This window comes from Manduca sexta, unplaced genomic scaffold, assembly GCF_014839805.1.
Source record: "Manduca sexta isolate Smith_Timp_Sample1 unplaced genomic scaffold, JHU_Msex_v1.0 HiC_scaffold_60, whole genome shotgun sequence".
In the NCBI taxonomy this organism is placed as follows: Eukaryota; Metazoa; Arthropoda; class Insecta; order Lepidoptera; family Sphingidae; genus Manduca; species Manduca sexta.
In genome coordinates, this window is record NW_023595407.1 from 69,258 (window position 1) to 86,330 (window position 17,073).

A 17,073-nucleotide genomic window follows, 5' to 3' on the forward strand; every position below is an offset into this window, starting at 1 on the left:
TTGGGCTGTTCCTTGATATATCACTGTCAGTCACCTTTGAGTTATATATTATATTAACAACTGAAGTTAGCTAAAATTGAGTTTCTCGAAGCCGACCACTATTTATGTACTATGTATTTTGAGACTATGCATTTTGTCGCGTTCGCGATTCACTTTCACTTTTGTTGAGTTTCAGAACGCGATATTAGATCCTCCAACGCGCACGCGAATTTGAACTTTATACAGCGGTAATAAATTACAAATTGACTCTCCATTTTATTTAGAAAACGTTTGTATGGGAAATAGAAAAAATGTTGTTTTGAGGATTTTCCCGGCAATTATTCGAATTTTTCTCACCTTTTAAATCTTCCCTAGACCTCCACGAATAATTCAAGACCAAGATAAGATAAATCCGTTCAGCCGTTCTCGAGTTTTAGCGAGACTAACGAACAGCAATTCATTTTTATATATATAGATTTAAACGACGCAGTTATTGTTGCTAATTTTAATTATTATATCCAACAGTTAATGTATTTTTTAGTTCTAACCTAATACAAGTGTTATTTAATATATTATTCATCTTCCTTTATATAATGGCTTTATTTATTTTTCTTCCTAATGTCGAGTAATAAACAAAATCGTCAATACAAATTTCGAGAATGAAAAACGTCGTCGCCATCTTGTAAAGTTGTTTATTTTGTAGGTTAAGGTTCATTACAGCCTGCAGTTGGCAGTGTTATTCAGCTAAGTTGTGAGTTTCGCAGTTGAAAGAAAATGTAAAATATTAATAATCATGGATATTTCTGCCTTTAAAATTTCGTCATATTAAATTTTAAAGGCCGAAATATCCATGATTATTAATTATTTTTACATTTTTCTTCAACTGCGAGAACTAATCACTAACTAGACGTGAATTTAAATTTTTTACTTGCCAATACTTGTTTAGTTACCCAGATTAAAGCCGAAACAAAATGTATGAAAATGGACCTTGAGCTACCACCTTAATAGGCATTTAGTGTATATTTTTTGAAATTCGAATAACAAAAATATTATTTATAAAACCATAAAAACAAGTTATAAATCAACATAGAGGTATTATAAAGTAATTTTCAGCATTATGCCACTTTATCGTTTTCATCACAAATTTTATAATTATGGTGGCTTTTGGCTTTATTAACCAAATAGATTATTGTATGGACTTCTCCAAGGACTTTTCTCTAAACATATTGTCAGTAATATCTGTTATTAGCACACTAGTAACTAAATACTTTGCATTTTGTACGCATTTATAAAACACATGAATCATGGACTATCGAATGTCAAATACATTTGCGGTCACGTAGTTATAAAAAGACATATTTGCTAACATGACAAAGAAGCTCTTATTACAGACTAATAAGATCTAATTTCTGTTGTATTTAAATCTCATCATGTTAGTCTAGATTGTTTAATGTTACTTTTCATGGCTAGTGTTATAGTTAAATATTTATATATGACATTTTTTTTATCACAAATGACAAGCATGTTACTTGCTTTGCACTAAAAAGTCACTCAAAAACTTATTACTGCATGGAGCCACCTCCCTCACCCAAGACATTAGGATCTACTGAACGAGAGGAATTGAAAAGTCCAAAGACCTTGTACACAGAGGCAGCCTTAGGCAGAAGACGAACCGGGCAACCGCCTGAGGCCAGGCGCGGTGACTTGGAGCACCTTTTTACGATCCGAACGACGCCCAAAAACTTTTTTGTTCCGCCTATGGCCTAGCATCATTTAGGACCACAGCTTAGACAAGACGTCTTTCTACAATTGTTAGCGGTAATGGAAACCAAAGAAATGTATGGAAACGACATACTAATGATAGAATTAGCGCTCGGATATATCTTTTCCATATATTAGTTTGTTATTTGTATAAACGATTATAGGAAGGGATGTTGTTTAAGGCCCCTGGTCCCTCTTCTAGATTCCCATCTGTCCCCCATTTCTATTTTGTTCTATTCTGCCTGGAAGTTATAAAATGGCGTCACTTTCATTTCCTTTCGCAGTAAAACTGTTCGACCGAAGTCTTATCGGCTTGATTGGCAATTCGCGGGAATGTATCCAACTAGTGTTTGTTTTGAACGATTACTCACGTTTGAGATAAATATGTATGAAGGCGTGTTGCCCTACCGTCCGCGAGAGGCGCTGTACGTCAAAACAGTCAAAGGCACATGCAGACCAAATTAGCAAAGTTTGAACATGTTTGCATTCATTTTTCAGGATGACTTTGTAAGATATACAGGCAAGCCATAAGGTTAAACAGTTGAAAAACATCTATAGAAAACAAATAACGTCATTGTTTTACACTGGTATTAAAAATTTACAAAACCTTAATTTTTCTGATGAATTTGACCGTTGATGACTTCAATATTGACAGCTAATAGGTTCGAATTTTGAATGTCATACATAATGTGTAGTTCCAAATTTAAACGCACGCTAAAGGTTTCATATGTCAAACATGCCATAGCGTATAGAGGCCGTTACAAAAAAAAAACGTTTACAAAATTCATGACTTGCTCCGAGTGCGTTTAGGTTAGTAAAGCAACGGAAAATGTGAATAATATAAAATACTTACATATGTAATTACACGTCTCTCGGCGTTCGAGGTAAATGTACGACTGAGCGAACTGGCGCGCTATTTCAAGGATACCATTAATTTATGGAAATGCGATGTTTCGAAGCATCCTTGTTGCTTCGGAAGTAGGTTGATAATGGGTTAATGCATTACTATTATCTTATTGAGACATGTCGACCGACGAGGGACACAATTTCTCCCAGTCGGGATCCGGTATATTTGGATTATATTGTAGGTCATGAGGTCCGGACTGCACTGCCATTTTAGGATACCGAAATGTCAATTTTATAATTGAATTCATAGTACAGGCCAGCTGATAAAATTCATACGCTACCAGCTCTAAAGGAAAATTATATAAATGTATTAGGTAGGGGAGCGGAGACATTAGGTCACCAGATATTTGTAGACAACATTTTATTCGAGAAAGAGCTGTGATAATACAACCTGTAACTAAAGCTAACAGATTCCAAAACGTAGGTAAAATTTGATTTAACACAAGAAAGATATGGACACGACTATAAACCCTGCATAAGAGAGGGCAGAAGAGTAGAGACATCTTTTCATAAATGGAAGATGCACGAAGAATGATAGAACGAGTTTGATGGGCTCGTATGATCTTGAAATTCAGCAACTATCACATAGAACTTTGAATTATAAACTACATGAAGTGATTTTCATAGTTAACCATGATTTATGTATAGTGTTTGCTACCGAATGAAGAAATAGAAAATAAAAATCTGATAATTGTATTAACATTTAACACACATTGTTGTATGAGCAAATAAATTCGAATAATTAGAAGATTAAAAATATTCACTGTTAACGTACGATAAGACAAAAGTCTAAATAAGCGAGATAAATAGGAATTTATTGCGAGACATGTTGAGACAAGTTAACGTCTGATTGACGTATTTAGTGTCATCTCTCGCTTTGCTTATGGCATGAACAAACTTAACACTTTCCATATCATAAGTCACACAAGGTACAAGTCTTGTATCTAGGTTTTCAGGAGGTCCAGTCTGAAAACCTAGATACAAGACTTGTACCTTGTGTGAGAACCATATTTTTTCCATTAAAAACCGATTTCGAATACGTCATGGAAGCCGTAAATTTTCAAAGACCCTAAAGATAATTTTTAAAACAGTATGATTGTGTCAACTGGCTTAATTATCTCACATCAGTCAACGGAGTCTGGATACCATTCAGCCTACCATCAATGCCCGTATAAAAAAGTTAACCGGAAAACCAAAGATTTGGAAAATGTAAGTAAAGTTTATTTGCAGACCAAAACCAATCGATAACTATGTGTTTTAATTATGTGACCGAATCCAAACACAGACTTGACCAGTGACGGGCTGTAATCTATTCAACAAATGAGGACTAACTGGTCCTTGGGTTAGGTAACACAATTTTGGGCACAGACCAAAATGAGCTGTAGACTGAGGCAATGAGCACAGAATGTAAAGAAATTTTAGGTAGATGTTAAAACATTAAATTTAAATAAGTGCATTAAAAGCGTAATGAACAACGTGTCGATTTTATGACATTAACCGTTGCAGATGATACGACTGCTTCAGATCCACTTTTAACAGATAAAATCTTTATAGCCCCTTTGAAACACGATCCAGCGCCATTGTGAATATAAAAAATCGCCAAGTTAGGCACGGCATACAGGCAAAGCAGCCATGTTAGATTATTAAGGTTATATTATGCAAGAAAGCAAGCAATAAGGCGATAACACCATAACAGTTAGAACACATGTTCATCGAAACACTTAGGCACACGCCATACAATGGCGTCCGTTTTACATAAATGGATTATAAAACCTCAATTACTCACAAATGAAGTGGTCAAACGTCCATAGACAGAAGCCGGCCGGATATTCGTCAGTGGTACAATGGCCGGCATGGAGTCGCCGCCATATTGCAATCATATGACGTATGCGGCGCACGCGCGTCCACTTCCCAGCGTCGCGTGATTCACGCGCGAGGCGATTTTTGAATTTAGAATCGGATGATTTATAGATCAGAGACAATGGTTTGCATTTCCCTTTTTTGGATTATCTGACATGTTGTGAATATCAACAGGGTTAATAAATAATGAAATTATTTTTATTTCAAATAGAGTTTCTTTTATTTCATACTATTTTATTAATTATAAATTCATACAAGCTTTTCATTAGCCCATATCACGGAGAAAATTATCATTAAAAGTATAACAAAATTTATTGCTAGAGCACTATCTATGATTCATAACATTTGTATTATATCAGAAATAAATAATGGATTACATTTCTCCATTAATGGTCTCATGTATTATTAGGCAGGAAGCATCTAATGTGACCGGAATTAGCTACAGATTGTATTAATGACGCGGGAAACGCTTTTTTATTAATGGCACGTGTCTAAACGACAATATTTTTTTGTACAGTTATAATAATTGCCAGGATGTTATTCCGAACGGTGTAGAAAGTGTTTTTTCAAAAAAGGAAGACCTAATTAGAAATATTTTAAGCAGATTTAAAAAGAAACGTATTTTTTAAACCTGTCATTGAGAAACGTTATTTTCTAATTTGGAACTGTATTGATTGGCTCTGGCTTTGATATCTGGTGGCTGTAAAGGAAGTTCCTTAGTATTCATCATTTAGATAGCTTAATGACAGGAAACATCTCAAGAGACGTCGGAGTTTTTTCTCCGCATGTCTGAATGTCATTGTGTTTGATTTGGTTAATCTTTTGCGGCATAAATGACATTATTCAGATTGGATAACTGTATAGCACTTTTGTTTCATTAAAAAGTTTATGATGACAATTTTCTAATCTATTATAGCTATAGTAAAGATTAAAAAATAATGACCTTCTATGCCAAATTTTAACAGCAGTGTTTGTTAGTTAAGAAATAATTACCTTCTATGTGAAATTTTTACAGCGTTCCTATTGGTTATAGTTTGCGTACTATACTCTTAACTTACATCATCAATTTTATCAGACAAAGGGCTTAAATGCTGTAAATTAAGTGTACAGCCAAGCATCATTACCACCCACGTAAGATTCATTCCCCTCCGACTAAACGGAACTTTCAAATGAAAGACATTAATTTCTTAGTAACAAGGCTCATTGTTATCAAATAATGATTTACAACAGACATGTTATGGCATATTGATAACGGATGTCAGTTTATGTATAGTTTTTGTAATATTTTTAATTCTATTTTATCGAGAACTCCGTATAATTTTAACAAACAATATCTTTTTTTTTTAAGAAAAAAACCTCCAAAAGGGCTATAACATAATAATTACAAAACTTTTTATTAAATAAACACCACAGTTTTCTATAATTGTAAATGAGAAAGATTGTGATACATGAATTACTGAATGGATTTGGATTCGATTACCGTAGATAGATAAAGTGTTGTATTAGAATATGAAATAAAGACACATCACGCTTATATCCCCAAGGGTGTAGATGCGACATCTACCAGGGTATTTACTTTTCGTTATGTGTTTTCCGTCCTATAATACTATAGAGGGCGAGCATATCACGCGATAACAAAATTCCAGATTCTGAAAATGCAGAATTATTTAATCTGTAAAGGGACTAACAATCCAGGAAAGATCTTTCATAATTCCAACGGAGGTATCTTAGTATTAATTTCAAGAAGGATCATGACAACTTTAGAACCTTATTCTTGACTTTATAAATGTGGGAATTAGACCACTGTACTGGTTGGTCTACAGCAAAAATTACTATGTCCTTATTATTCAATGCGGCCCAAGGATATCATTCTGGCGGCATGACAGTCCCGAAGTCTATCCAGTCGGTTGAAATTATATTTAATCAGTAGCCATCAGTAGTCATAACAATACATAACATTACCTATATCCCTATCCCACTTATAACTATATCCCAATTCATGATTATTAATTTATTTTAAAATGTCATTAATTTAAGCATGTTTCTTTTACATATATAAGGTTGCATTCAGTAGTTATTTTGTGTTTAATCTTATGAAGATTTATTTTTTGTAACTATTTGTGGATCAATAAAAATAAAACAACAGGAAAATCTGTCATCTCGGTGTAATCAAGCGGTAATAATTAGTAGTCACTATACTGTAACTATCTTAACCACATAACGCTTAGTCACAAACGTATAAAGATGGGGGAATTTAAAGATAATTCATTGATAAAAAGTATGAGTTCTATAGGTTATAAACGGTTGTTAAAGTTTTCGGTTAGAAAACATCCATTTGTTAGTTCAGTCATGATTATTTATAAAATGCGTACATTCCAAACACGGAACATTTTAAAACAATACGAATGACCCTCGTCCATTATATTTATATTAAAAATCATTGTACATCGATAGAGACAATAACGCGCGTCAGAACAATCGATATGGATTCATAAAACAATGACCTTTGTTTCACGCCTGTTTATGATTAAAAACGTAAAACATCTGCCTTGTTATCAAGTATATCTTCAGTTTCAAATAGTAATAAAAAAAGATCGTTACTAACAGTTCAAGTTCGAAGTGTTCTTAACTCAAAGTGGGCCAAATTCGCTTGAGTATTTGGTGTTCAAAACTAGGTATCGCAATTTTTAAGTCTTTAATTTTATTCAAAAAGTTTAACATTCAAACAGTGTTCCAAATTTGAAAAAGTGTTCCAGATTCAAAATTAAAAAATCATTTGATCCGCCCGTTCATTATAGACAGCGCTCGCGTACGGAATTCATATTTGAAAGTTGATCTTGTGATAAAATAACGGCGCGTAGCGGTCGGTCGGCCATTTTTCCGCAATAATAGATGTAATGACAATATGAATTATCATCAGCGGACCCCGGTGAGAGGCAATTATATACATTACAGTTCGTGTCAAAAACGACAGCATTGTTCGACGAGACTACTTTCGAACTTCCGAACAGTTTTTTGCTAATCTGAAGACACCACAATAGGATCATAATATTCATAGCCTCTATTAACCTTAATTTTTTATCTATTTTTTTAGTAGCCGCTATTATACACAAAACAATATTCATATATTTTGCTGTAACGCTAAGAAACTTTGAATTTACGGACTGCATTGTCCAAATTAGTCATTGTACAATAAATCTCGAGCGATAAGTTATTTTAACAACCAATAATTTGATTATATGCACCCAGTGAAAGTCATTTATCTTCAAGACAGTTTTTGTTACAAAGGTCAGATAGCTAGACAAAAAATATATTCTATTCATACTATGTACAAATTTATACAAAATAAGTGACTTATCAATTATGCGACTCAGTCTAAAGTTTGTCGAATATATTCGACAGCTGGGATTATTTCCGGAGTATTTGGCCAAGTTCGAGAAAGATTGTATGTATAAAGAATGGAGGTAACCATACATAGAAAAGGATCAATTTGTTACATTTACATCTGATATTGCAGTGTTCAAAGGTTAGAACGCCATATTAAAAAGTATTGGAGTCTACAGTTTAAATAATTTCCGTCAACCACCTTAGCGGACAATGGAAAATTAAAAATATACTTAAATTATTTAAATTCAGAATGCCTCGTTGAAATAGTTGCATTACCAGTACGACACCGCTCTGAGGTGTCACATTAGAATCCTGCGTCGGTAAAAGTGATATTATTTTTGTCTGCTTAATATCATCTCAGATTGTATTGTGATATGGTGATAAGTTCGGCCCCATCAAATCGTATGCGTCACGTGGCGAAAACTAGGTGCTCTGATTGCACCTCTACCAACTTTTTTGGGATTAAAAATTTGTTACGCAGAGGCGCAACCAAGGCACCCACTTCCGCTAATAGTGTTTCGTTCCACGATGTTATAGGGGGCGAGCCTATCACCATCGGGCACAAATTCGAACCCTCGGCTGATATTGAGCGAAAAAACCCAAATATCACTTTGCTCAGCCCCGGATTCGAACCCCTTGGATCTAAGAGTGCTGCCGTAGCGTGCAGTACAACTACGCCAGGCAGTCAGTTCAATCAGCAACATAGAAGATTCGCTTGGTAACAAGATCTCTGATCACAGATAACATCCACGACGGTCCATTCATTTCTGGGAAAACTATTTACGTACGGCTTGCAATTAATGGTTTAATTAGTTTTATGGAAGTCAACGAACTTTGCGTTCAGATATCGTGGCTTCAAATTCACTACAGGTATTAGATACGCGGTCTTTGGGAGTTATGCGAAATGAATTTTGTTTTTAATACTTGTAATATACAGCAGTGATGGGCGAAAATGATTAAAAGAGAAGTTTTAAATTGACTTTAATTTGCGAATAATTAATGTTTTTTTTATTGTTTTTCAATAGACTGCAAATAAGCTAAGCTGCTTATGAAATTCTTCCAGAGTTGTGGCTAGTGCGAAAAATGAACACAGGTGTATTTATAAATACAGTATAAATTGTAGATTTAACCTTTGCGCACATAACCGGGTTAGATAATCTAAATTCTAGCGATCATTTCAAAATTGGAATTCCAATAACCACAGATATGAAATAACCTAATTCCGAAACAAAAAAATATTGACAGTTTTGACAGCTGTCAAAGAGCATCAGAACGGCAGAACCGTGCGCCAACCGACGGCCACGTTAGAAAGCATCTATTTGCTTTGCTCCAATAAAATGTGTAAAAGCGTGGCAAACACCGTTACACTTAGGTATCACAATAAAAGCAGCCGGCTGAATAATTCCGGCAGATAAAAAAGGTTTCATCTATTCCCGTTTCGTGAGAGTGAATTTTGGACAAGATGGCGGTGACGTCAACGTCGAAGAAATCGAGCGCAGACTTTTAATGAGGCTATATATAAAGTATTGGCGTGTCGTGCTGTTCGTTAAATAGCCTAGCGTATGGAATAAATGTAACTTATTTAGACATATTTTAAGACTCGCACTGTTTCATTTACTAACATCTTATTTAGTTAAAAACAAGGTTCAATTCTAATTGATCTAATAATATCTTTGATTGGACAAATTTGTTTGAGAACTTCCAACATTTGATATTTTATGAATAAGATGTATTTTATTAGCTTAGAATAAGGGTAATTGAACATTGTTTAAAAATGACCAATAAAGACTACATTATTTCCATGTCGTAAATATATATTTTATCCCTTGATAAAGTCTTCTCGGAGCGCAGTTGGAAAACAAAAACTAATTTGTTATAAAAATAATAAGTAACAGTAACGTTTCCCTTGTATTACTTCGCATTACTTAAAATTCCATTCCAATTTAGTAACAATAGTCGATAGAAATTCAAAGCGAAATATTCTACCGCACGTAGTAATAACATCAAAACTATTTTGTCATCAAAAATTTGGACGTGGTGGGGCTGGTAACTAGTTCAGTGGCGTGGAATACCTTTAGAACGTGAGGGAATGGTAATGAAGACTATATAGTATAACATCTATGCATGACGTCAATACATTTTTAAAATATGTTATAGAAAGACTTTGGCCCAATGTTAGAATAGAAGTGTTAGACGATTCGGGAATCGAACTGGGATCCCTTTTTAGTCTTTAATTCTACGCTACTATTACCAAGTAAACTGTACCAGTGGTCCATCAATTCGTGTTAGAATATTAGTTTGTTATTCGGGAATCGAACTGAGACCTCTTCGACTTCAATCCTACACTGCTATTTAACCAAGCAGTATCAGATACGTTATCAATAAAGGTTAATCGGGGCATTTTATCATTGTCACTTCCTTATGATAAATTTGAATCATCAAAATTAGTTTTATGCTCGCCGACTAAATGTTAATAGGCGGTGTTATCTGCCTACTTCCTAGCTTATGAATGTAGTTAGATTTAGAAATGTCACTAAAAAGTATTTATATATTTATCAGCAGTGCAACTCTATATTGTTTAGTTTGAAAAGTTGTCAGTTTTCCGAGCCTTAGGTTTCTTTTTCCCCAAACGGTTCACAATTTTTTATAAATTTGCAGTATAACAAGATTTCCTACGACTCACTAAAGGAGTGGAGTAAGGGGGCAAGATTCCGCTATTTAATAGGCCTTAGGATTTGGCACTTCTTTCGCTATTACTTCTATGAAACTTAAAATACCCGAGTTCGATTCCCAGAGCGAGTAATTTTGTATTTCGATTCTCGAAATTAGACCCTTTAAGTACCTAGATATTTATATGTATGTTTCAGTTATTTCATTATAATAAAATCTCATGTACATAAAAATGGTTTTGTATTTCAATGTCATGTCATTTACTTGGATTTAAACTTAGCTGTTGATTATTGTTAATGTAAAACGTTACTTATTATGATAGCGGTAATGATAAATGTTATTTCCTTGGATTGTTACTTGAACCTTGCAGTAATTACTTTGAATATTTTACAATTTGGAAGGCAAGGGTACATTGTCTTAATTGTCAAACAATATTAAATATAACTAACAATATAAAAATATTTTTTTAAAAAATCCGCATACAAAAGAAGTAACTGCTATGCGTACAATGCCTAAAAAAAAAGCTAATTATATCGCATACTTACATATTCTGAGGTAAATCGTTAAACCAACAAAGGCAGTTGATACGCCAGAAATAACAAAACAATACCGTGAGAAATGTAAACCGAGTTTAATTGACCATTTTGTTTTTGGTTGGCAGAATAACATAATGGCGGGTATAAAAATATTTTTTATACTCACATCACAGTTAGAAATTGTTATTAATTTACACTTATGTCAAATAGTAAAGATTTAGTCATTTTGTAGTGCTTTAACAAACTTTATTACACACAAAAGTAATGAGGAAATATATAACAATACTTGGTAATTAAGTTTACAGAAAAAAAGGACGATAACCTAAATACATAAAAATTCTCATTTAAAAAAAATGACTGAGAAAACAAAATTATTCAGCCACGAAATTCAATCGTAACTGCCGAGCGTTCCTAATTTAAATTAAAAAATATAAATTCACTCACTTTAGCGCCGATCTGGTTACCGCACTGGCCAGCTTGCAGGTGCACTATTTCCCTCATTGTATGTTTTTAATTATTCTTATTTACTAAAATAAATTTTGTTGGGTCACTTGTTCCCGTCGCAGCCGACACACAAACGGGCTGCTCGGTTGCAATGAAGTGAAATAAGTCGGTGAGTGGAGAACGCCGGCCGGCTCGGGGTGTGTGAGTGTTGCCAATGGAATGGATTTTACCACATTTTTACGAGATTTAATATTGTAAATCTTTATGAACGTTTTATGTCGATGTAAAATATTTATTGATTTAAGTATTGTATACCGAAATATGTATTTAGAATAAACATGTACTATTTTTCATAATATATTGTGTCATAAGGTTTGTGGACGTATATAAATATCTTTAAAACAGTTACATAAGCATATTTACGGACGTTATATTAAAAAGTATGTAAAAAAGAATGCGATCCATGTTATGAGCTTTAAAATATTTATGTTTGAATTGTAATTTTTTATTTGAAAATTGATATCTGTTAGATTAATTATTTCGAATACTTTTAAACTAAGTTAAGAAAGTATTATTCTCTAAGTACATTATAAGAGCATCATTAAATATTTGATTAAATCACCAAGAATTTAAATGTATTGCAATGTAACTCATCAAACTTCGACAAACCTCATTACCCCAAAAGGACAAACGGGTAAACCATCCCAATAACTGGCAACACCGCGCGTGATTCACCGCGTAGCAAGTACCGGCGCATAGCCGACAACGAAACCATGAATTAATGGCTGTAATTTTACCATCAATCCACCCATCTACCATAGCACATTGCCCTGTCCAGTAGAAAGCTTGCCGATTTCACCACTAGTAGCGATTAGCGGTGCGGGATCGAGTCCCGGTTGATGAATTTGGCGTTTCAGAAATAGTTCAGGAGGTATGTCGGTTCGTAGTGTAGGTTCAAATCGAGTTGAAAGTTAGTTGTACTTTCAAATTTCTTGAATGCGACAATCCGTCTTTTTTAGTAACTAGTAGGGGTAGGAGCAGCATCTGCCTATATTGCCGTGCTAAGCGCAAAAGCGGTATGTCAGGGAAACCTTATTTCGAGATAATCGAAGTTTTGTAAATAGAGTTTAATAGTTTTGTATGTAAAACTGAGATAGAGGAACTCTTTTAAGGTTTTTTTTAACAAGTTCTAAACAAGATGCCGTTATTTAGGTAAGTTCATTGGATGGGTATTTCTTTAAGCTATCTGACGACATAAAAATCAAGATTTTGTTTTTTTTTTGAGATATCGCTTTTGAGCTTAGCATGGCAGTAAAGCAATGCAGAAGCAAAGCCAAGGCGTTACCTACCGCTTGAGTTGGTACTACTGCTTTTTTCCAGCAAATGCTGCATTATCAGCCACATGGAGTCCATTGAAATCACTGGATAAACGTAAAATCTTATGCCTTACCATGAAGGGCGCCGATAGGTGCCATGCAATATTTTATTCAATGTTTATTGTTTTAGAGTTGTTTTGCACTAATCAAATTTTTGTTTACATCAGTACCACGATCATTATTCCTGAATGCTGTGTTTTGAAAGGCTACTTTTATTCCGGCAAGAAATTTTTACGCTCACGGAGCAACCGGAAAAAGCTAGTCTTTAATATTAATTATGTTTCTCTCAATCTATATATATATAAAAATGAATCCCTATTTCCTTGGTCACGCCATCACGCGTGAACGGCTGGATCGATTTCACTAATTTTTTGCGTTTGTTATTGTCAGGAGGAGGTTCGTATGAAAGAAAAATTCCAAAAAATGCGCGGAAAAATAGAAAATTTAAAAAACCTTTACGAAAATATTAATTTTATATAACTGTCAATTGTTTGAAATAACTGTCAGCGATTGACAGAATGCGCGCTGCAAATTCATAGTTAAGAGGGGACGACGTCTGTCGGGTCAACTAGTACGTATTATATTTTTCACAAAGTTTTAACTATCAAGTGTTATTAAAAACATATCTTTTTTCTAAGCATTTTAGTCTAACTTCGGATGTTCTTTGATCAAAAAAGTTTGCGAAACAATCCATTTTCCTTTGCTTAAAATTTGTTAACTCACGCTTACTATAGTTAAATTTGTGTCTGTCACGATTACTTGAGTTAATAGATATGCTGGTGGTAGGATATATTTTATATCCGCCGGACAGCGACCACGGCACAAGGTGTTAAAACCCGCCATAGGCCCACGTAAGTCGCGTTCTGGAATCCGGTATATCCGTTCCAACAGGCCGGCATAATTGTGACAACTGCCCAGGGGTCAGGGCTCAGATAGCGACCACCGTACACAAGGTGTTAAACCAATCATAGAGGCCCACGTAAGTGTGTCGCGTTCCGGGATCAGCAGGTGCGAACAGCCGCCATAATTATCTCGACTGCTGAGGGTTAATCATCTCTGATCAATCGATTCTATTGGACCCATTTCACTTACCATCAGGTCCTGTAGGGTCACTATGCCGTACTTGCACTAAAAAATATAATTTTGCCTTCATACCGTAATCGTTATGCAGTGAACTACTAACTGTTTTGCTGACCTTAGCAATAAATGCCTGTCATGACAGTAAATTGGCCATAAATAAACCTACAGATGTATGCCGTACATAAATCACACGTACAGAGGGAAGGCAGATAATTCAACGGATTTGCGATGATTTTCCTATGCCATAACATTGGGAATTATATTTCGAGAAGTTAATGTAACTTTTTGAATTCTGTGTGAATTTATCGTTCGCTTTAACGGTGAAGGAAAACATCGTGAGGAAACCTGCACATCTGAGATGTTCTCTATAGGAATTTCGAAGGTGGGTGAAGTCTACCAATCCGCACTAGGCCAGCGTGGTGGACTAAGGCCTAATCCCTCTCAGTAGTAGAGGAGACCCGTGCTCAGCAGTGGGCAAGTATATTATACAGGGCTGATATTATTATTTTATTATTATTAATGTAACTTTTTAACGATTTTAATGTCCTTATATCAAGATTTACCAGAATTACAAGAATTTTCTATTATTCTATACTAAAATCAGCTTTTGCACGCAGCTTTGCCCGCGTGAAGTTTCCCGGGATAAAAGTCCCGCTATATATTTTCCCAGGATAGAAAGTAGTCTAAAACCTTCCTAGGATCTTAAACTATTTCCATAGCAAAAATCCGTTCTATAAACTTTGAGAAAAACGATCACATAAAGACAGACAGCTTTTGGGGACCTTTTTTCCCTAAAGTTATCATCCGATTATGAAAATCTTGTCACTTGTGAAAAGTGTTGGTATCCTTGACTATTATTTTGTAGCTTTGAATGCCGAGATGAGTTTAATGTTCGCCTGATGATAAGCGATACGACCGCCCATAAACAAAAGCAACACCATCCAACACCTTGAAATACAAAATAACGTAAATAAAATTGATAATTTCATGAACATTAAGGGTGTCTGGCAAGGATTGCCACGATGTTAAGTGTCTGTCAATGAATAACGTGATTTTTAATAATTTTCTGAAGGTAATACCATAAAATCTCACTTTATTATTTGATAAAACTAGATCGGTATTTTACACACCTTTAGTACCGTGTACCTGCCAAAGCTACTGTAGCCCAAACTTCATAATGGCCCATCGTTGTTACCTGTGTTGGGAGCATGCGCTGACAAACTTTCAGTTTTTATAAAATAACGAAGGTCTGGGGTTCACGGGCTCTTGCTCTAATAGTATTGTTTGGTATTCCACTGCGCTCGCCATCCTGACACATGAGATGCTAAGTCTTATTATATCCAGTAGTTACACAGGCTACAATGTTCTTTAAACCAGAAGACAACAGTGACTATACAATATACACTGCTGCTTGGCGGCAGAAATAGATATTGCGTTGGTAGCTACCCAGGCGGATTCTCTCAAATAGCTTATAGTAGACTCTAAGTAATATAAAGTGTATTTTTACATCTAGTGAATGAAATTTGAGGCGCAGTAGAAGCTAATCTACTCTAAGTAATATAATATAAAATATATTTTTTATATCTAGTGAATGAAATTTGAGGCGCAATAGAAGCTAACATACATATTTGAAATTATTTAGTTTCAAATGTTTCTATAATTCACAATGATGACCGAAGAATCGAAGTCGTAAATTCACCGAAGTACCTACCTCCCTCTAGCTAGCCAAAGGGGCAACATATACTAATCTAATAAAATCCACCCCTAACCCGCACTAGGGAGCTTTGCTTGTTGGATTACGGGTTTAAGCCATTCAGACCTATGATGGAATAGTGAAACGTATAAATAGCATGGCATTTTGTATCATAACAGAAGATATTGAGTTCCAATTTGCATTGAATGATTTATGGCAAACGATATTCCAAAAAAGATCTTAATAAAGGTAAATTAGTTTTTTCGGCTACTGATAAAATTGACCATAGTCAATGTTTTTTTTTTATTTTCCCTATTTATTGGAAAGGCAAAGGGTTTTAACCCATACCGCAAGTCCATAGACAATATCAAAGCTGTCATTTGAAAGAAGACCTCACCTCCTTTAAAAGGATATAGGTAGACTAGAATAGAGTTTGAATAACATATAAAGTAATTTAAATAACAATTGCTGAGACAATGAACTGCATATCGTTTTCTGTCTAGGGGACGTTCCTAAGTAATTACGTCTGCGTATCATCAAACAATGGCTGGACGTTTCCCGCCATTTTTACTGTCAATTTGACATGCGTTATTAGGGTTGCTAGTTCAATAATATGGTATAAAATTAATACCTATGTACGTTGCAGTGATGAATGAATGAATCCCTTCCAGCTGAATTTCGGCCACAGCGGCCTATCTCCACGGAGATCAGCCAGGTACGCAGGAGTTATTACAGCGCATAAGTGTGTGCGCAATACAGGTGCACTTCTGTTCCTTCACTCTCATAGACGGCGATCCGACATGACCGGAGACATCAGGCGCAGGACCAACGGCTTCACGTGCTTTCCGAGGCACAAGGGTATCACACCGCCGACTTTCTGACCCCGAACTGCGACTGAATATATTTTAAGAAGGAAAAATCGAGTTACATTTTTGTGGCATGACCCGGATTTGAGTCTGAACCTCAGCATGTTAGTCATATTTGTACCCCGTTCGCTTAACAACTACGCCACCAAGGCTGTCAAAGCCTAGCGGTGAAAACCTAGTTTCCAATGGAATGGATTCCCAATTGAAAATAGCATGTTTGAAAAAGACAAGGCAATCATTTCTGAATTTTCCAAATTTTCTTTGTACCGGTTCGTTGTCAATTATGTTTTAGTTAGGAAAAAAATATGAAAGATCTACATTGTAGTGGACTAAGACCTAAATCCTTTCAGTAGTAGAGCAGGCCCGTGACCGGCAAAAATTAGTATAATAATATTTGTATTGCTATAAATGAAGTAATGTCATAAGTGTAAGTAATTATTTGGAATGCAATATATATATCTAAGTGTGGTAGGTTAGCTAGGTTAGGGCTTTTATTGTCCTCACCGGTGAGGATC